Genomic DNA, 22,719 nt, shown 5'->3' on the forward strand with positions numbered 1-22,719 from the left:
TCTGTTTTTTGTTACCTATTTTATGATTTATTATTACTTACGTATACTAAAGATATTTATTATTTTTTGTACTATGAAATTTTTTTAGTTTGATTTTTTCGTTTTTGTTTTACTGTATTACAAGTTTCATTTATTATATATTAAAGATGCTTCTATTTTTAATTTTATCATACTTAGTTTAACCTTGTCTCAATCTTGGCTAGAGGTAGAAAAATAAGCCAAATATATAATATATTTGTAAATATAGCAATTAAATTGAATTATTATATTATTATTACTATTTTTTCTGTGTTTTTAGAGTAATAATTGAATTTATAAAAAAGTTTTAGTCTCTCAATATTCTGGTCCAGCCGCGAACACACAACTATATATATACATATATATATATATATGTAGCCTATGATTATATTACTCCTGGTAATTAAACATTCCAACGCGGGGTCATAAATCTAAATCGGTTCAGTCGTTGAGTTGCTACGGCGGAACAAACATACATACATACACCTAAACACGTTACGCTCCTTTTTGGGTAGTCGTGTAAAAGTACTAGTAAGAGAACAACTTCACACGTATGAGGTACGAGGTTTCCGAATCGTTCAGAATGAAGCGTTGAGATGCGAATTATTCAAAAACGATTTATTCATCTGATAAATTTTTCATTTTTTTCAATTTTATTTAAATTTTTTTTTCTCCTGGTAACGTAGGGATTCTAATGCTAGGTATGAAATCTAAATCGGTTCAGCCGTTGAACTGCTACGGTAGAACAAACATACATACATACATACACCTTAAATACATTACACTCCTTTTTGGGCAGTCGTGTAAAAAGAAAATTATTCTGTCCATGAATTATTAAATTGTACTAATTAGAATATTTAAAAATAGCTGAATTTTCTTCATTTATTAAATGTCATGTATATTTGCTCAATAAATTCCATTTACGCCTTTTCAACTGCAAATTATTTATTAATTATTATTATTTTTACTTCCTTGTACGAAGTAAAGAAAGTATTGTGATTGGGAAAAATTTCGGTTTTCAGATCTCAACGGAAATATTTATTTTGTTAGTTTTGGCGTGACATCTGTACGTAAGTACGTATGTATCTCGCATAACTCAGAAACGATTAGCCGTAGAATGTTAAAATTTTGTATTTAGGATTGCTGTAACATCTAGTTGTGAACCTCTCCTTTTGATTGCAATCGACTTGATCAAAAATGCCCAAAGAACCCCAAAATTAAAAAAAAATTTGATTTTGGACTTTTCCTGCAGTAATAGCCCTCATTAAGAACTTTTCAACGACATATCATAAGTGGGTACTTATTATTTTAATTGGTTCTAGAGTTATAGCCAAATAACATTTTAATTAATGAAATATTTGAATCTTATAAGGGGGAAGACACATCGGTTCCAATGCGACTTCATCTCCTTTTTTTAATTTAAAAAAATTGATTTATTAATAATTATTAGTCTCTGATTATAAAATAATTTTACGATAAATAATAATTCAACAATAACAACAAAAAAAATCAAGTTTATAATGAAATAAAATTTTATATACCTTTCGTTTTAAAAAGATGTGTATATGTAACTTAATAGGCGTACAAGGAAGTCATGTGATGTCCACATCAGATTTTTAATACAGTAACTCTACCTTAATACTCGTATTAGTTCAGTATTTATATATTTTAAATAATTAATATTGACTTTAATACATTTATTCATTATTTTATACTTAATTGTATTTCTATTGATGCCGCTTTGATCATGGTTTTTACCACCGTTTTCTATTTATTCATAAAAAAAAAATTATGTCGCAACTCCTTTCTATTTTAATCATTTTATATTGACTAAGTTATTTTTATTATTGCTGTTTATTATCTAACTGTTTGTAATTTTATTGTTAAACTGTTTTTTTATTTTATTTTAATTTGGCCAACATTATATGCCACTTTCTTTTATAGTCATTAACCAAGCATATCATGGCTTCTGCTGTTTCGCCGTAATAAATAAATTGTTGTTATTATTATTATTATTATTATTACCTACTGCTATACATATATATATATATATATATATATATATATATGAATTCCAAACTTATAAGTCCTTGTTTTGTATCCGGCTTGGCACACAGATACTAATACTAAAATTTTTATCATGCATTTATTTGAATAAAATTTTATTTATGTAGTTATACATTGAATAGCGTAATTTTAAAAATTAGTATATTAAAAACGGTTTTATCGTTTTAGTTAGTTAAATAAAAAATTGTTACTTTAAGCAAAACTGACGAAATTTCTATATGGAGAATTTTATTAACCACAATGTGTTATGCGAAATATGTGTGTGTAAACAACATATAATAATAAAATATACACACTTTTATGAACACTCTAATAATATATACTGTTGTTACTGTACTGAATAAATAAATAAATAATTAGTAACCAAAAGTATATAATGTATGCAAGATACATACATTCTTTTCTTAATGTTTACATTGCAATCTGTAAAACTAGTAAACTCCCTATGACCCAACGAGATAAGGATGAAATGTGTGACATGTAAATGAGTGTAATTTTGTACAGACTCAGCTTTTTATGTCTAAATTAGTTTTCTAATTTTAAAGAATTTTTCCACCTCCTAGATTTTTAAGAATGAGATTTTTTAAGAAAATTTTACATAGATTACCATTTAAATTTGGTCAGCCTAGTATTAACCGTTCTGTGATTATTGAATCTAAATCTTTTATTCAGTTTTCCTTGTTTTTTTACTTTCCACTCTAGATGCGCTACAGCAGAGCCACAGTTCTAGAAGAGAAACTACTGTAATCAGTCCAATTTGGGCATGTGCGGTTTTCACCGGATCTTGACGTTTTGACACCTAAGGAACCCAAAAACAGGATGGAAATTTTTCGGATGTTAATGTTCGTATGTTGGTGTGTGTGTGTGTGTGTGTGTGTGTGTGTGTGTGTGTGTGTGTGTGTGTGTGTGTGTTTGTTCGGTGTTGGCCTCTAAATCACCTTATATCTCCAGAACTACCGGACTGATTTTGACCAAACATGGTCAGATTATTTCTATATATGGGGCATTATTGCCGTTAAATTTTCAACTTTAAAGGTCAAGAGGTTGAGGCTGTACAGCAAGGTCACCTTCAGTATCTCGAGATTAACTAGCGCATGAACGGCTGATGAGGAGGTGGCAGGTCAGATGGGAGGGCGCAGAAAAGGACAGGACTCTTGGGCACGGCGGTTGTTCCATCTATTCAACCGTGGGTAAAGAGCGACTTCGGAGATGTGGGGTAGAAGCTGACTCAGTTCTTGACAGTTCATGGCTGTTTTCGCTCGTACTAAAGAGATTTATACGGACGGAGTAGAACCATCTATTGCGAGCATGTCGATTCCGTCGAACACGCCATCTTCGAATGTTCTCACGGGAGCGAAATAGGGGAGATTATTATCAGCATTTGGGGTAATTGAATACTGATAACATCATAGTTTATATTTAATATTCCATATCTAATATTATATTTTATAGTTTAATATTCCAGTCTGGAAAGAACTGGACCTTGATAAACGGTATGGTCACGGAAATCATCAAGGGCAAGCTGGCTGATGAGTAACGGGGGAAGGCCAGTCTCCGGGGGTGGACAGCGGGGGCCCACCCGGGTCGTTGTCTGTCAATGACTCCCGGGGGGAACGCTGGACACTTCTGCTCGGAGATCATCTATCGGGGTGCTCGTGTTATCGTATGGGAACCATGTTCATGCCTTGTGGTTAGGTCCAGTTTCTATGTGATAAAGGGAGAGGTTTTTTAGTCGGTGAGAGTCCGACACTACCGTCTGTTGTGGACGTTGGCTGGTAGAGATTTCCCTCCTCGTACGCAAAAAAAAAGAAAAGTATCTCGAGATTTCGCTTAATTAAGGTTATATTTTTCTTAGGCACATTTGTTAGCGATTAAAAGATAACAACATTTGCAAAAAGTAATTTATGCAAAATCGCACCCCCATCACAAAAAATGCTGTTGTAGTAGACTGCTGTGTTGTGACGTTAAAGATGAGCGATAGAATTAAATAAATGAATAATAATACTTGAAGTGTAAAAAGGTAACTTGGTTTGGCCGGGTTTTGAACTCAATCGCCCAGTCGACTCGGTACCTAGTGCGTTAAACCTCGCGGCTACAACGGTCTCCCTACCATACAAGCGAAATTTGTTCTATGTAAGTTGTGAAATTACATTAGTTTAGTTAGTGCCGACCGTCGCTTCTAGTACCGTACACCTGCGCAAATGAAATACGGTATGCGCGCGCTCTTTAGTTAGAATCATTGAATCAAATAAACGAAAAAATATTATATTTAAATAAAATGATAAATATTTTAAATTAAGAAAGTGTGTATAAGCCGTGTATCAAAAAACTCCACAATCGTAGGACTTTCTATAACTCTGGATTCCACCTTTTAATAATAATGATAGGACCATGAAGTGACCAGGGTTCGCAGCCCCCTAGTTCTTAATTAAAACATTTAGAAAAACATTGAATTTTCTGCAACCCGTTGAACGTGTACGTAAATAAATGTGCTAAATAATGTTTCATTAATGCCTTCTAAATTGTAACTTACATTGCAATTATTTAATATCTTTCTTGTAATTACCTTAACATTTTTTTCATGTGTTTAATTTTAAATAATTAATTTGGATTTTAATCCATCTTTTTTTTTATTTTATAATTAATCGTGTATTTTGTAATACTGCATTGACAAAGTATTACCGAACGAGATAATTTATTTAAATTGTCCATGAAAAAAACCAGAAATATCAAGTAGATTATATAGTATGTTTTTTTCAAATGTATAGAGGTTGTTATGGAGTACAACCTCACCTTTATTTATATCCACACGTGTGCTCGCACGCCTGCAGACACAGGTAGCAGATTTAATTGTTTTAATATTCATTCAGCTCTTGATTTTTAATTTCACTGTCCACGGGAATAATCTTACATGTATATTTTTTATGTAAAAAAATACTTATATAAGTTAATACGGTTGCAATTTATGCATTTTTGTTTTGCGTTACGTAAGCTTTGTCCTTGATATTAAAAAAAAAACTTTTATATTATTTCTTATTTATAATGTTTACTAAGAAAACTAATTACGTGTTATCTTTTTATAACCTTTTTTAGCCGATTTTTAATGCAATTAATTCCTTTTAAAACAAATTATTGTCTCTTATAATTATGATTAATTTCTACACCGATAAAATATCATTAAAGTTTTACTAATGTTAATTTTGATTAAAAAACTAAAACAGTTACGAAGAAGAGAGATTTCAATTTTAAATAGTTTTTGATAGTTTAATTATTTTTTAAAAAACTAGTTTAATATTTTCCCTGTTATAGATTTATTGTTACTTTTTTTACATAAATTTAAAGAGAAAAAATATGGACAGGTTAAAATTTTGGTATTAGGGTTTTTTACAAATATGGACGTTTCGCGACCCTTAGTTAAAAAATTACAAAAAAGAAATTATAGAAATATCCGGAAGATGTATATTGAACGTGTTTGTTGAACTATATTTTTATTAATATCCTCAGTCTGGCTCAACATAAATTCTGACACAACAGGGTGCAGAAAATTTTTATATATGGGCCATCCTAAGAAAATTTGTTATCTAATAAAACAAAATTATGTAGTTTTGAGAACAAATCGTTTATATTCGTTATAATATTATTTCCCGTTTATTTTCTACTTAAATGAAGGTAAAATTCTTTGGTCTGCTCTGTATATGTAAGAAAATAAGTAGATTAATAAACGAAACAAGCTGACAATACAGTTGAAGATCTTTCCCGTCACGCGGCTTTTTTTTGTGGGTTGTTTCTGATGTACGGCTTGCACAAACAACTTAATTTACAATATTCATCATTTTATTTAAATATAATTTTTTTTAAATTTAATTCAGTGATTCTATCTAAAGTGCGCGCGCATATCGTATTTAATTCACGCGGGTATAGCGGTACTAGAAGCAACGGTCAGCACTAACTAAACTAACGTAATTTCACAACTTACATAGAACAAATTTCGCATGTATGGTCGGGAGACCGGTGTAGCCACGAGTCTTAACGCACCAGGTACCGAGTCAACCGGGTGATCGAGTTCGAAACACGGCCAGACCGAGTTACTTTTCTACACTTTAAATATATTATTCATTTATTTAATTCTACCGCTCATATGTGACGTCACAACACAGCAGATGACTACAACAGCATTTTTTGGGATAGGGGTGAGATTTTACAAAAATTATTTTTTGCAAATGTTGTTATTTTTTAATCTTTAACAAACGGGCCTAAAAAATATGATCTTAATTGGGCGAAATCTCGAGATACTGAGGGTGACCTTGCTACACCAGCCTTTCACCTTTAAAGTTGAAAATTTTATTGCATCAATGTCCCATATACACAAGTAATCTGATCAAGTTTTCTCGAAATCGCTCCAGTAGTTCTGGAGATATAAGGTGATTTAGAGGCCAACAACGAACACACAATCGTACATACGAACATTAATATCTGGAAAATTTACATCCTTTTTTTATTTTTTGGGTTCCTTAGGTTTCAAAACGTCAAGATCCAATGAAAACTGCATATGCCCAAATTGGACCGATTGCAATACTTTCCCTTTTACAGCTATAGCGTTATCTAGACGGGAAAGTAAAAATAATAAATAATTATTAATTGGCAAATAAACAGTACTTATAAAACACTATAAAACAAGTATTTTTGGTAGTGATTTTAGAATAAGATAAAAAATAAAGTAAAAAATACAAACCAATTGAACTTTTAAGCGATCAAAATTAACATGTGTATTTACATTAAAAATCAGTGCATTATATAGATTAAAACCAGTTAAACCTGCGATTCAAGTCGTCAAAAATTTTAAGTAAAAATTCTCTAAACGGTTTTTGAATGTAACCTTGGTTATAGATTTCATACGAAAGCTACCTATTGTAATGGGTACCATGATTCGAATTCCGTAAAATTTGGACATATCTTCACGTTTCACATAACACCCAAAATCACTGTCACTTCAAAAGTATTTATATATATATATATATATAATTTTTTTTTATCGTGTCCACAAGAAAGTGGACTCGTTTAAAGAACAATCTAATTAACATTAATTATTATTATTATATTACTATTATTATATACTTTATATTACTTTTTGAAAGTTATATACATATTAGAGCCGTATTTTGTTTCATTTCACTAAACAGTTAATTTTCAACCCTATTCTACTATTAACCTAGTAAATATTTCATAATAACTGTACTTTCTCACAGTTTATAACTGTAATGTACTGTTTATAACCTTGTTAGCGCGCGTGCGAACACACACACTCGTTTCATTACATTAAACTTGTCATTATTATTAAATGTTTATTATCTTACATATTTTCCTGTATAAAGTAAAGTGTCATCTCTTGAGACACTTTCAAACAGTCAGAACGAGTTTTCAGGATACTAAAAGAGACCATTATTTGTCAAGCATTAATATTAATAATGTGTAGACAGATATTCATTTAAAAAATTAACTAATCCTTTTGTTTATATTTAGGATTGTGAAATCTTTGGTAAAAAGAAGAGTCAGTTTATAAAAAATAAATGTTCACCTTTATCAAACCAAACAATAGAACTGGTTTTGTGTAACGGAACACAATACTTCGGCTTACAGGAACAGGTCTTATTATGCTTCGTTGCCATTTTAATAAATTACCATTTAAAATTTTTCCCACCAATTTATTTAAAATAAAATTAAAAAGTTTATTTTACAGAAACAAATTTACTCTTAAATAATCAATTAAAATAATCCTGAATTTCTGCATTTTGTTTAACATATGTATAAATACTTACCTACTAAAAACATTCTTTTTTTTTCTTCGGGGTTATGGGCATCGACTACTTTGGTCATAAGCCCTTTTCCCAAACAAAAGAAAAGAAAACTCCAATACTTTCAAGCTATGACATTAAAAAAATAAATACCATTAAATGATTTTCGGAAAAAAAAATTAAAAAAGTAAAATCTTGATTAGTAAACATATCACATTTGTTTATAACCTTGGTTTTCTTTTCGGCCATCCTTTCTTACTTCTTTTCTCCATCCTCCTGACGACCTCCATCTCTGATGACAGGGTGTCTGAGGCCTCGGACATCGTATTTCTTTTCAGATACCATTGACCAGATACCAATGATAACTAGATAAATTTTTCAGTGACAAATGTGGGGCGGCCGAAGTACTCGCTTTCTCCTTAGGTGTCCTCTGGGCTTCTGGAGGTTTGTAGCCGTGTGTTATACAGTCTCAGCATCCGATGCTATTTCCACCTGCATCGACCAAGTTCAGACTTTTTCTAGACCCTTACCACACCTTCCTTCGCCTTATGACTGGGTCGAAGAACTGATGTGTTTGATTTTTCAGACGTCTCTTTATCCTTATGTACAACGTCCATCTGTGGGTGTTTCTTCGCGAGTTTTAAAGATGGGGTGCGCCACAGCATCCCGTTGTGGCGGCATCTTCGCCGAGTAGATTCCATCTTAGTAAATCGATGATTTTTTCGATCATAGATGCAAGACTTGGCGCAAGAGCAGAAAGTAACTGCTCCAAGTTAACGTTCGATGACGAAGGGGCAGCAGCTGCTTCTGCATAAGTCATTATCGGTTGAGGTGTTTAACTGTTAACAATTTTCTTGGACGGTAGTTGTGGTGCCCTTTGTAATTAATAGAAACTGGAGGATCTTTACAACGGATCGCCTTCATGAGTTTCCAGTCCACACACGCAGATTTCTTTGTCTTTCATAACTGACCGCAGTGTGTCCGAAACGTTGACCATTTAAAACATCGTACAGGCCGCAGTATGAATGCGCGCGCATCTAAATGAGGTATGCCAGCACGTACTTTCTCAGATAGATTAGGTCTGTTGAACATATGCGACGCAGAAGGAAGGACCTCACCATTTCCCAAGTGGTAAACCTGCGGCATTGAATCACTCCTTGATTTGACATTTCCTCCACTATTTATTTTTGCTATAATTAAGATAATAGTGGCAAACAACGATTCCTTTTGATGAGTTACCACTATGCGGTTGAACAGATACAGGAAACTTACCGATCATCTTTAAAGATTGAACTTTTTGGCTTTAACTGTTGTTTACGGTTTTGATGTATAAACTGTTAAGTATTGCAAATTTCCTTGACAAGACCACGAGCACAGTTCGTTATCTCCGAGAAATTAAGAACGGACTGACTTTCTGGAAGTTTTTATTCTCTCTCGTAATCATTAGATGCCTTGGTTTGGGCGCATTGTTGCTAAATAAAGCTTTTCGACTCCTCAAATTTTTTCTAAGTCTGTCTGTATCTTTACTTTGTTTTCTCTTCGTTTCTGGCGAATGGTTGTTTCTAAACGAGGGTATTTACATGCACTTTTTGCCACGTTGAGTTGTTCAAGATTCTGCATGATAGTAGATCCCTTCTGTAGCAAGGCTGCCGCCGGGGTACACCTCCAATCCAGGGTTACTAACCTTGGAGATTCGACCCGATACTCCGGTGGAGAACCGGCATATATCCTCGCAGAGAGCGGATGCGCATTCTCAGCTCTGACTCCAGGCCCCTACTCACCGAAGTTTCAGGGCTCCCATGCACCGACATAAATGAGCATCTTAGCTATTTGCTATCGTGGAGGGCATATGGAAGACGGAAGGGTCTCCGTTACACCTGCAATAACATCAACCCTGGCCGCCACATCACCAGCTCTTTAAATTGCCGATGACACGGCTATCCACACGCGCAATCGATGTTGATCCAAACCTAGTTTCAAGTAAACTAATATCTGAATCGGATCAAATCAACAGATGGATATCTACATGGAAGATTAAGGTTAATCAAGCGAATTCGAGTCATGTGACATTCGCAGAGAAGAAATGAGACTCCCTACCGGTCCACCTGGATGGTGTTTTCATACCGCATGCTCAAAGTCCCCGGTACCTTGGAATTCATCTTGGTCGTCATCTAACGTGAAATTTTAAAGAAAAAGAAAAGAGAAAACAACTGAATATTAAATTTAAGGAAAACGTACACTGGTTGCTGAGCAAGAGATCACAACTTTCCCCCTATCTAACTGGCAGCTGTTGTACACGACTATTCTGAAACCTACTTAGACCTATGGGATCCAGCTTTGGGGTACAGAAAGAAGCGACAACGTAGAGATTATACAGCGTTTTCAAAACAAATTATTGAGGAGCATCACAGATGCGCTTTGGTTCGTAAGAAACAGTAAGATACACGAATATCTGGGTATATGTTCGAGAAGAAATACAGCAATTCGGTACAAAATATAAATTGCGGCTTAACATCCACGTGAAAGCTATTAACCTTCTAGACAATCGTGAAGACGTTAGAAGGTTAAAATGACTCTACCTAGATGACTGGGTTATGCGATCTGAGTTTCAGCTGCATCAATTGAATGTTACCCATCAATTCATTATTTCACTTCGTTCAATTTTAATTATTTATTATTCTTTCGTTATTCATTTTAGTTTTATTTCTTGCAGTGTTTAATCGTTTCTCTTGTTTATTAATCCTTTGATTGTTTTTGTTTTTTGTTGAGCCACCAATGATACTGTTCTCCGGCAACTTGATGTGTTACATTGTATGTAATTTTTGAGAAGATTCGGTGGAATCCTCTATGCATGTGATTATTATATGATCATATTTACTTACGGTTTCCTTAATATTGTAACCGATTGTAAAGTTTATTTTGAGACGAAAAAGAAGTAAATAAATAAATATTTTAAGTAGTTAATATGGACAATTAAATCGCATCTTTTTTCTTTTTATTTTATAATTAATTATGTATTTTGTAATACTGTTCTGATCAAGATGTTGTCAGGGTTTCCTTTGATCTATCCGAGTAAATATTGAGGCGGTTCCTTTTTTATCCAGGGAGAAGCATATCTACTCATTCCTGACAGGATCTATATAATTTATTAATTTATAGTACGGTGGCAGAAATAGTGTACCGCTACAGGATGATGTTGATGCAAGCCAGTAATCGGTCGTCTGGCAATCCATTCCCATCCTTCGCGTCAACTGAGCTTTCTGAACTTTGATGAGTAATAATAGCTAATGAAAATGTTATAAATCTTCATAAAATTTCTTTACTGATAGAAATCTTACAGGTAATGTTTATAATTTACCAATTCGCCAATCTTCGTGGCGGTGTGGTAGTGTCTGGCCTTTCATTCGGGGATTCCAGGTTCGAATCCCGGTCAGGCATGAAATTTTTATACGATGCAAGAATTCAATTTTCATAATCCCACGTACAAGCTTCTGTGGTAAATTAATTCATCAAGCAAAAAGGAAAAAATTGCGTTTTTGCTTTGATTGTGTATTACTTACTCTTCTAGCATCATCATTCATTCTCACTCTGTTAAACTCGACTTCCAAGGATGGTGCAAAAATCGTCTCCTTTAGTGTTGATATCATCTTGAGTTTTTATTTACATAGCTGTAATAAAATACTGATATAAAGAATTTTATTCATTTATTTATACACTGCATACTGTAAAAGGGAAAGTATGCTAACGGGTCAAATTTTCCATGTCGAGGTTTTTTCGGATTTTGACATTTTCAAGACCTCGTCTAACCAAAACATCATAATTTTAATATTGAAAAGTTCTGGAAGGGTATATGTATATGCGTATGAGTATGTAAATAAAGTATGAATATAAGGTATGTGTTCATAAGGTAATAGCATGTATGTACGATGTCGCCTGTGTTTTGTTTTGTTTTTTTCCTTATATTTCCAGACTGGATGGATCGATTTGAATGAAATTTGGGTCGATGATTTCTGTGTGAGGCATTGATGCCATATAACTTTGACTGCAATCTATCAAGGGGATAGGAAGATATGGTTATCGATGGCTCAGTATCTCAACATTTTACTCAAAAGATAGGTAAAGGTTTACAGAATTTATTATACTTAGGTAGCTAGGTAGGATGGCGCAAGATAAGTTCAGACACTTATAAATTCGATTATAAATAAATCTTTTTATCTGGTGTTTCATACGAGTGCATGCGTAATCCCTATTTCTTGAAGATATCATTAAATGTCGCCTAGTTTTTGTATTCGCTTCTCATTTCGCAACACGTCAGTTACTGAGCGCTAAAGTTTTCTTCTTTATGCTGAATTAAACCTTTATATAGTGACTCAGCGACAATTTCAAGCTCATTTTAACACTATGGATTCCAGTAAGAAATACCATTCTCCGTTTATAACGTAAATTTGAGAAAGAATACAATATAAAAGAAGAGAAACTATTTAAAGCAGATCCCGTTGGTTCTCTGGAAAATATCGAAGCACTTCGAGTCCCATGCAAACGTAGTTCGGGAAGGTCTGTACGGTGAGCTTCACGAGAAATGGGAATTCTCATACAGTGCAAAAATGTTTCACAATGTTCTGAAACTGTTTCCATACAAAATGACTGTCCTAAATAAGTTAACAGAACCTAATAAGGAAAAAAAGATTGGATTTTGCACAGTAATAGGAAAAGAAAGGTGATGTTCTGTTGAACACTTGCTTTTCAGACGAGACCTATTTTCATATTTAAGAAAACTGTTGTTAACAAATAAAATGTCTGCTTTTGGAAGACAGCAGCATCACAAATCGTGCATGAAAAACAACAACATGGGCCTAAAGTAACCGTCTGGGCAGCTATCCAGTCACGGATTGACAGGGCCGCTGTTTTTCGACGATACAGTTAATTATCAACGCTGTTTGGATATGTTAAGGAATGATTTTCTACCCAAACTGTTTGTGACTGAGTTGTCTGTAGATATTCTATGATTTATGCAAGATGGTGCAACCCGTCACATCGTTAATATTGTTTTGGATTTTTTAAATTCAGTTTTTATTAATCGCGTAATTTCAAATCACTGCCACAATGGAGGTTTTTTGGCTACCTTTGAGCTCGGATTTAAATCCGTGTGACTACTTTTTTATGGGGATATTTAAAAGATAAACCTTTCTCGTTAAGACCTGAAAATCTTATAGAAATGCGTCTGCGAATAGCTGTTGTGTGAAGAGATTTAAGAGGACTTGAATCGTAGAGTGATCAGAAACGTACACACTCGCCTTGAAGAGGTTGTTAGGCGTAACGGCGGCCATTTTGAACATGTCATGCAGTGAAAGAATTTTTTACAAACACTGTATTTGGTATGTAAAGTTGTAATCATATTAAATTTAAAAATAAATATGTAATTCAAACGTGTCAACTTATTGTGCCCCAACCTGTTAAATATTTTCTGATAATTTGTTCTTCCTCAAACCTACGTAAAGGAGTGGAATGGAATGGAATGCAAAAGTGGCGGGAGTATCACAATTCTCCCTTCGAATCGCAGAGCCTGGACAGTGTCCCTTGCTGCTGTATGATTCTGTAATTGGGCGTGTTTAAGGGTTTATTTTAATGACGGGTCTAAGTTTCAAGTTTTGTTATATTTTATAGACGGATTTATGATTAGCATTCCGTATCCATTTGGATCAGCGTTCTCAAACCCATTTCTGGGTCCGACCGCGGGAGGCTAGGCTTTTAAAACCTGTGCCCCGACGTAATTCCCCTTCAGACCGTCCGCTGAAGTCCTTTCGGTGCTAACGCTTCATAGGCTAGCAGGAATACGCCACAACAGGGCCCTAGTTTTTGGAGGGAGCAATGCGCCTCCTTTTCCGGAGAGAGTCGAAATTGCTGATTTAATTTATTTAATTGTAAGTATTGAGTAAAGGAGTGCGGGTAAAAATGATTTTTTTTACCACTTCAAGAATCGGTCACATTTTTGGACAAGTTAGATGATTCCATTACTAATCTTTGAAAACTTTTTATAATTTGGGCAATTTCATTCAGGAATGTTGGAGAATAGATATTTATTTTTCATTTTCACTCCATCTATTCGTTTTCCCTCCCCAATCTAAACATGCGACCGAAAAAATATCTCAAATTGAGGTAACGTTGTCTGTTTTTGACCTTAAATTGAGCGTAACTCAGGAACGATTCAATTAATCTTCATCAAATTTTCACACGACAGTTTCAGAGACACCGCTGTCTCCATCCATTTCTGTCACAAGCCTTCTCCTTCGTCCCCTCGTAGTTTCTAATCTTCACCTCATCTATTAACTATCCTTGTTCCTTTCTCCTGTTATTGACCCTTAAAATTCAGTTGTCAAGATTCCCTATACATAATTTTTTTAGGAATAAAATCCAAAAATTGAAAGTTTTCCAAACAATGATCTGGCTGTCATTTTGGTTACGATTATTATAGCCCGACGTTTGTTTACGTTAATTACTTCCTTATACGAAGTAAAGCAAGTATTGTGGTCGGGAAAAATTTCGGTTTTTATATTTCAACGGAAATATCCATTTTGACCATCCCTGAATCCATTTTGAATAGTTTAGGCGTGACGTCTGTATGCATCTCGCATAAATAAAAAACGATTAGCCGTAGAATGTTGAAATTTTGGATTTAGGACTGCTGTAACACCTAGTCGTGCACCTCCCCTTTTGATTGCAATCGACTGAACCAAAAGTGTTCAAAAAACCCCAAAATCCAAAAGATTTGGATTTTGGAATTTTTTTAACTGCAGTAATAAACCCTCATTGAGAGCTTTTCAGTGGTACTTATTTTTATCGGTTCCAGAGTTATAGCCAAGTAAAATTTTAATTAATAAAATATTTGGATCTTACAGGGGGAAGGCACATATTCAGATCAAATTTCATCTCCTTTTTTTAACTTTTTTTTTAATTAAAATATATTGATTTATTAATAAAATTATTAACCTCTGATTGTAAAAAAAAAATTACAATAAATAATAATTCAATAGCAATAAAAAAAAAAGAAAAAACATCAGAAGTTATTAGTGAAACAAAATTTTACGTGCTTTTAAAAATGTGTGTATGTAATTTAACAGGCGTATAAGGAAGTCATGTGGTTTCCACATCAGTTTTAGTGAAACATCTGATTATTTAATATTAATTGAAAATTATAGTGTTTGGATCGTATTATTTTTACTTATGCAATTATTTCAGTCTACTTGATAATAAATATCGCTATAAAATTTAGTAATCTTCAACTGTTTCGTTTTGTTTTCATTTTGTTGATGGTTACAACATAATAATTTAAAAAAACATAGTATTAGATACATATATGACTTACTTTTATTTAATGATTAAGAAAGGACTTTTACTCTAACTTAATACTTCAGGTGAGATTGTTGAATTAATAATTGTATAAATATTTGATATTAATAAAAACTAATATTTTAGTAATTGTGTAACTATCTACTTTTAATAAAGAATGGGAGGATCGTATCCCACTTTAAAATAAAATAAGTTTAAATGAAGTACAGCAAAAATGTGTATATGAAATTTAATAGGCGTACAAGAAGTCATGTGGTGTCCACATCAGATTTTCTTTTTTTTTGTTTCTCATTGGCATTTAAAATGAGCATTCTAACTCTTCCTATTCCATTTGAAATTTTTTTATTGTTTCTTTACAGGGGACCTCTGAGCGAGCTTAAGGTGTGATGGTCTTATACCAAGAAATATATCGTTTCGAAGTGTAAAAGAGCATTATTTGGTTATTTTTATTTTTGTATATTTAATTATTAAAAAAATATTTAACAGTTGCACTATTTTGTTAATAATATGTGTATTATGAATTATTAAATAACTGTAATATTTTGTGTGTGTGTGTGTGTGTGTGTGTGTGTGTGTGTGTGTGTGTGTGTGTGTTTGTATGTGTGATTTGATTGATTTTAAATAGCAATAATAATAATAATAATAATAATTATATTAATGTTTAAAACCCCTTTGTGTGTTTGAAATAAAAATTTATCAAGGACAAAGTAGGGAAAATTATGTAACTTTCTTGGCTAAGCCGATCAAGTCATAAAATCCTTTACGCACAGCTTTTTCAAGGTTGAAGCATTTCCGGAGAAGCCGGAAATACTTTGTAATTCAATTATTAAAAGTTTTATTTTTATTTTTATAATAAACGTTTAAATACAAGTAACAAAAAGATATTTTTCGAATTTTTAAAAAGTTTGGGGGTCCCCTTATCAACCGGACTTTTCATTGATTATAATAATTACCAAAATAAGATTTAAGCATCAAAATTTCCAAATTTCAAATGAAATCGTTTTTGATTTTAGGAGATCCTTTATTATGTGGGAACAATTTATTAAAAATCTTTTTATAAAGAGGTATCCTTAATAAAAAAATAATAAATGAAAAAAAGAATTGTTAAAAAAAACAATTATTGTGATATTAATGAAAAAAATCGCTCCTTATTTTGATTCCGGGGGTATTACAGGGGGCAAAACCACTTAAATTTTAGTTGGCCTTAAAGGAACAAAAAAAAAAAATGTTTAAAAAAAATTTAATTATAAAAATTAAAATATTTAGAACCAATAAATAAGAAACTATATATATATATTATTTTTAGAGTTGGGAATAAATTTTGAAAAAGGTTATCTAAAAATATTCATATATAAGTTAAGCTTAACAAATTTGCTTATGAGGTTTCCAAAAGGAAAAACTTTTCGGTTTTTGGATTTCACCGCTTTAATTTAAGACCTTATTTATGAAAATGAGCTAGAAAATACATCATGGTTTTTACTTCCTTGTACGAAATATTGTGATCGCGAAAAATTTCGATTTTCAATTTTAACGGAAATATCAGTTTTGACCATCCCTGAATCAATTTGACAAGTTCGACGTGACGTCTGTACGTACGTATCTCGCATAACTCAAAAATGATTAGCCGTAGAATGTTGAAATTTTGGATTTAGGACTGCTGTAACATGTAGTTGTGCACCTTCCCTTTTGATTGCAATCGACTGGACCAAATATTTTCAAAAAAGCCCAAAATCCAAAAAAAAATTGTATTTTGGACATTTTGTTAATAAGCCTTCATTGAGAGGTTTTCATCGATATACCATAAATGGTACTTATTTTCATTGGTTCCAGCTTTGTAGCCAAAAAAATGTTTAATTAATGAAATATTTTGATCTTTAAAGGGGAAGGCACATCGATTGGAATCCGACTTCATTTCCTTTTTTTAACTTTTTGTTTTAATTTAAATATATTGATTTATTAATAATTATTAATAATAAATTTAAATATTTATTAAAAATTATTAAAAAATGTTACAATAAATAATAATTCAATAATAACTATAAAAAAAATATGAAAAAATCAGAAGTTATTACTGAAATAAAATTTTATATACGTTTCATTTTAAAAAAGGTGTGTCTGTAATTTAATAGGCGTACAAGGAAGTCATGTGGTGTCCACATCACATTTTTTGAAGAATGTTTGTTGCTGAGAGCATTTCGTCAATTTTTTGTAATTATTTTGTTTTTCGCAATTTTTTTACTTCAAAAATATTTCTTTGTACAGTCGGAAAATTTCACTTTTATTGAGGGAAATTGTTCTCTGTTATTCAAGTGTTAACTATCTTTATAAACAATGTTACAATCTTTGAACGTAAACGTTTGGCTAGTTTGCATGCATTTGGTGAATTTAACTTGCATATAAGTAAGGTATTTTATTAATCTCAGATATTTCAAAACCGTATTTTTGCACGTAAATGACCCGTTTTCTCAGTAACCAATAAAGATATTGAGTTGAGATTTTTACCAGATGTTCTTACCTGTAAATTACACAGATAGACACAAGGGTTGTGTCTATCTGTAAAATTTTATTTTGTGAAATATAATTTTTTTTTTCTAACTTTAAAATTGATGAATCAAAAAACAGCTACGTTAAAAGTTGTAAAAAGGAACAAATTAAGTGTAGAAAAAATTTGAAGTTTATAAGTTTAAAGATGACTGAGAAAATTAATCAAATGTTAACATGGGGAAGGATAGGCTGAATGCCTATCCCTCCCCTTAAATAATTTTTTCTCTAAATCTAACATTTAACATTGTAGACATTTTTTGATAGCCTTAAATATGGTGTACAAAATACCAAAAAAAAAGTTTTTTATAACCGAATGGTGGATGGTGGTAGAGGTAAAATGCAAAAACATAATTTTAATTTTAAGAGGCGGGGTTGATTTTTTTGAAAAAAAATCTTTTTGTATTATTTTCTTATACAAGTAGATAACAAATATTCCAAAATAAAGTTTTTTGTAAAAATAAAATAGAAAATTTCGCCTCTGAAGAAAATCAGAATTAGCTTTTTCGCGATATCCTCATATTCCTGAACGAATTTAAAAAAAAAAATAACATGATCAATGTCCCGTATATAGAAATATTTTAAGAAAAATCAGGTCGGTCAACCCTGAGATATAAAGCCAAAAGCAGTGTAACACACATATTATTTCCCGTCTAGATAGCGCTATAGCAGAGGTTTTGCTCTAGAAGGGAAAATATTGTAATCGGTCCAATTTGGGCATATGCGGTTTTCACCGGATCTTTACGTTTTGACACCTAAGGAACCTCCTCCTCTATTTTCGTTTAGCCTCCGGAACCACCGTAAGGTATTACTTCAGATGATGAATGAGGATGATATGTATGAATATAAATGAAATGTACTCTTGTACACTCTCAGGTCGACCATTCCTGAGATGTGTGGTTAATTGAAACCCAACCATCAAAGAACACCGCTATCCACGGTCTAGTATAAATCCGCCTTTACTAGGACTTGAACCTTAGAACTTTCGACTTCGAAATCGGCTGATTTGCGATGACGAGTTAGACCACTAGACTAGCTCGGCGGGCTAACACCTAAGGAACCGAAAAAATCAGATAGAAATTTTCTAGATGTTATGTTCGTACGGGCGAGTGCATTTTCGGTGCTAGCCTCTAAATCACCTTATATCTCCATAACTACTGACCTATTTTGACAAAACTCGGTCAGAATACTCCTACACATGGAGCTATTGCTGACATTAAAATTTCAACTTAAAAGGCCAAGGGGGGATGAGGCTGTAGAATAAGGTCACCCTCAGTATCTTGAGATTAAGGTTATTTTTCTTAGGAACATTTTGTTAACGATTAAAAAATAACAATATTTGCACAAAAAAAAATCTTTGCAAAATCGCACTCCCACCCCAAAAAGGTTCTGTTGTAGTCGTCTGCTATGTTTTGATGTTACAGCTGGGAGGCAGAATTAAATAAATGAATAATATAGTGTAAAAAAGAAATTTGGTCTGGCTGGGTTTCGAACTAGATCGCCCGATTGACTCGGTACCTGGTGCGTTAAGCCTAGTGATATAAAGTAAAAGTCAGATCGATATACATACATCTTTACATAATTTTTCAATGGTAAAATTATATTTTTTGGTCGGAGGGGATTATGAAACTTCAAAACTACAACAATCCCCGAAGTGAAACGTTTGACCCGACTATAGTAGATTTGATACTGATTTATAGTACATTGTTTAGTTGTACAACTAACTATATAACCGAAAAAATAATACTCATAAATTATTTAATAAAATAATAAGTAATAAAAACCTTTATTTCCCTTGTGCAAAATATGACATAAAAAATAATTAAAGTATATAATTAGGGAACATATAAGATCTGCAAATGATAACCTGTGCGCAGGCATGAGCCATTTTTATAATATTTCTAAATAGGAAATTTTAAAATTAAAACTATTTTTTAAAAATTAACGTTCCTACATAGATAAATAAAAGTTCTTACAAACAAAAAGTTAATTATTAAAGATCGAGATCAATTAAAATTTTAACTTATTCCCTACAAAACTATAACAATTGAACAACCGCAGCCATGCATTAAAATTCAACATTCTAGATTTTGTAATATCAAGAAAATACAAAAATATGAAGGTCATGTGAATAATATTTGTATTTTATAAACTTATGCTTAATATATTGTATAAATAGGAGTAAAATGATTATTGTTATATCTGTTATTGTTAACCCTATTTTGTAACAATATAAAATAATACAAAATAATCTTAGAATTAATATTATGACTCTAATTATAAATTTACCCTTTTGCCTTCCTTAGTTTGGATTAGCTCCATTATAGGATTTTATATTTAAAAAAACCCTAACGTTATTAAGTTTAGGATTAGAAAATTAACTAATTACGTTTCATTTAGACAGGATTAGATATGTTTAGTATAGTGATTCGTAAACATTATTTGTCATTATCCACTCTTTAAGAAGTTTCTTATTCATTCTGCTATACATAAATTTAGCAGGAATAAGATTTATTAGTTTAACAGAAATAAACATGAAATGTCTTCGGCATACCGAGAGGATGTTTCGGGGTATTATAAAGATGATACTAGATGGCCTCAGTTTGTATGATAATTCACCGGTATTATAGAGGTTTATATTTTTGTTAATATATAAAACAATGCTTTTGACGTAGAGTTCATCGTTAACACGTTAAAATATCCCGTAATAGGTCAGCTGTAGGGTAAAGTCTGGGTTTATTTAAGGCTGCTTTTATTAGGTGTTTTTGAAGCACAAACGCTTTATTAAAGTGCCCGTGTACATATTTCATATTGCAATATTGAGTAGTCGTACGCAAAATATACAAGTCTAGCGATACTGTTATTTTTTAGCTTATTAATTTGGCGGAATTTAAGGATTAGTTGTTTAATTCTTTTGCACATATTGTTAATGTTCGCGTCCCGTTTAAAGTGAAGGTCTATCCAGATGTAAAGATATTTTATTTTATTTACTTTTTCTACTTTTGGACACAGACAGGGAGTAAAAATTGCCCTTTTCCAGTTTATTGTATACACGGTTAAATTATTTTAAGAGGCTGACTACCGTGATTTACAGAAAACATCATGAACAGGTTTTTTTTTTAACATCTAATGTTAGTAGATGTTCGTCAAATCAAGCTTTGAAACCCTTAAGACCTTCTTCAGCTAATTTTATAACCTCATCCCCTGAAGAACTTACGTACATCAACGCATTGTCATCAGCGAAAAACACAGTTTTTGGAAGATCACAGTTTTTTTAATTTTCGTTATAGTAAGTTATTTATATACAATAAGTGTACGAGATAAGACTAATCCTGTGGTAGGCCATATTCGGTCAAGTACTTTATTCTAGTATTTTTATCGATCGTAAGTATTTGCCATCTATTTTTCAGGTTTCTTGTAAATATTTTATGAAGTAAGCGACGTATTACCAAACTATGTAATTTTTTTGTAGCTTTGAATGCTGTACGGTGTCAAAGGCTTTAACCAGGTCTAAAAAAACCACTGTAGTTTTTATTATACTTATGGAGCCGATAAGGTTTATTAATTTATCGCATCTTGGATGCTTTTCTTTGGTTCAAATTCATATTGATTTGCATGAATTTTGTTGAGTTTACTTAAATATTTTTGTTAATCGTGATTTAGACAATTTTTTTCGTAACTTTAGATAGACCGTTTAACAAGTTTATTTGTTTTTAATAGACATTTTTTTTATCTAAAAAAAAAGCTAGATAAGTATTGCATAACTTTTTCGTGTATTAATAATACAAATTAAAAGAGTTAGAGACAAAAAAACCAAAACCAAAATATATATTTTTTTAGTGGTGGGGAATAGATTTCCTAAAAATCAACAAATTTTAAATTAGCTTAACTAAAGTTTTCTTTAAAGCTAACATCCCCTTTAATAAAGGCTAAAATAAGAAAAAGAATTTTCAAAAAAAATTTCTGCATTTAATTCCAGAATCTACAATTCAAAAATTGTTAGACATTTCTTGATATATATGAAGTATAAACTTTTCAAAACATTTTGAAAAATATTTAAGCCGAAAGGAGTTAAAACAAAAGAACAAAAAACATTTATTTCAATTATAAAAGGTGTAAGTTGATTATTAATATACGCATTGTAGAGAACAGATGTGCTGTAAAAAGCTTTCTCTAAAATCCCTCTGAAAAAATATCGAAATTGTATTTTTCCTGTATCCCCCATCCCCTTAACAAATCTCGAAAGAAATAATATGATCAATGCCCCATATATAGAAATATTTGAGCCAAATTTGAAGAAAATCGGTTCGGCTGATCCTGAGATATAAGACCCAAACCAGTGCGCCCACATTCGCACACACATATACAATATATGTATGTTGTATAGATAAACAAGTTGCACTCTACGTAAAGATTTGCAAAATAAAACCGATACCCCATTTTTCACACGATCACCTTACGTTCCCCTTTAATAAAATTATTCCAGCTATATTCCCCGAAAAAGTAATTTAAAAATTTTCGTAAAAACTTATGTAAATCTAGATTGAATTAAACCCGTTATTTCTAATTTTCTACATTAATTATTATCAGTTAATTATTTATTTAGCCCATTTCCGTGGTGGAGTGATAGCGTTTCTGCCTTTTATCTGGAAGTTTTTGGTTCAAGTCCCGATCAGGTGTGATATTTTTTCACACGGTACAAACGAATCAATTTCAGTATTATCCGTCGGAACTGTTATAGTGCCAACCGGAATAAAACGGAATATAAAGTTGTTAATTCCTGTTGGGTTTTCTCTCCTTCAAGTCAATTATACGCATTCAACACTATATTCATTGTTCCTTGTGAACAGATTGTAGATATTTAACTGTGTTAAAAAAAGGGTAAATATACATATATAACCTTTTTTTACTATATATATATATTTTACTATATATATATATATATAGTAAAATT

The 22,719-nt window shown here is 31.9% G+C and overlaps 1 protein-coding gene across 1 annotated transcript in view; it reads right to left on the reverse strand.

The window, feature by feature from the left end:
* The window catches only part of LOC142334449 (luciferin sulfotransferase-like), a 111,706-nt gene that overhangs the window by 88,640 nt on the left and 347 nt on the right, over nucleotides 1-22,719 (reverse strand). The gene's annotated exons all lie outside the window — the stretch shown is intronic.

Source organism: Lycorma delicatula, chromosome 1, assembly GCF_047948215.1.
Source record: "Lycorma delicatula isolate Av1 chromosome 1, ASM4794821v1, whole genome shotgun sequence".
Classification (NCBI taxonomy): Eukaryota; Metazoa; Arthropoda; class Insecta; order Hemiptera; family Fulgoridae; genus Lycorma; species Lycorma delicatula.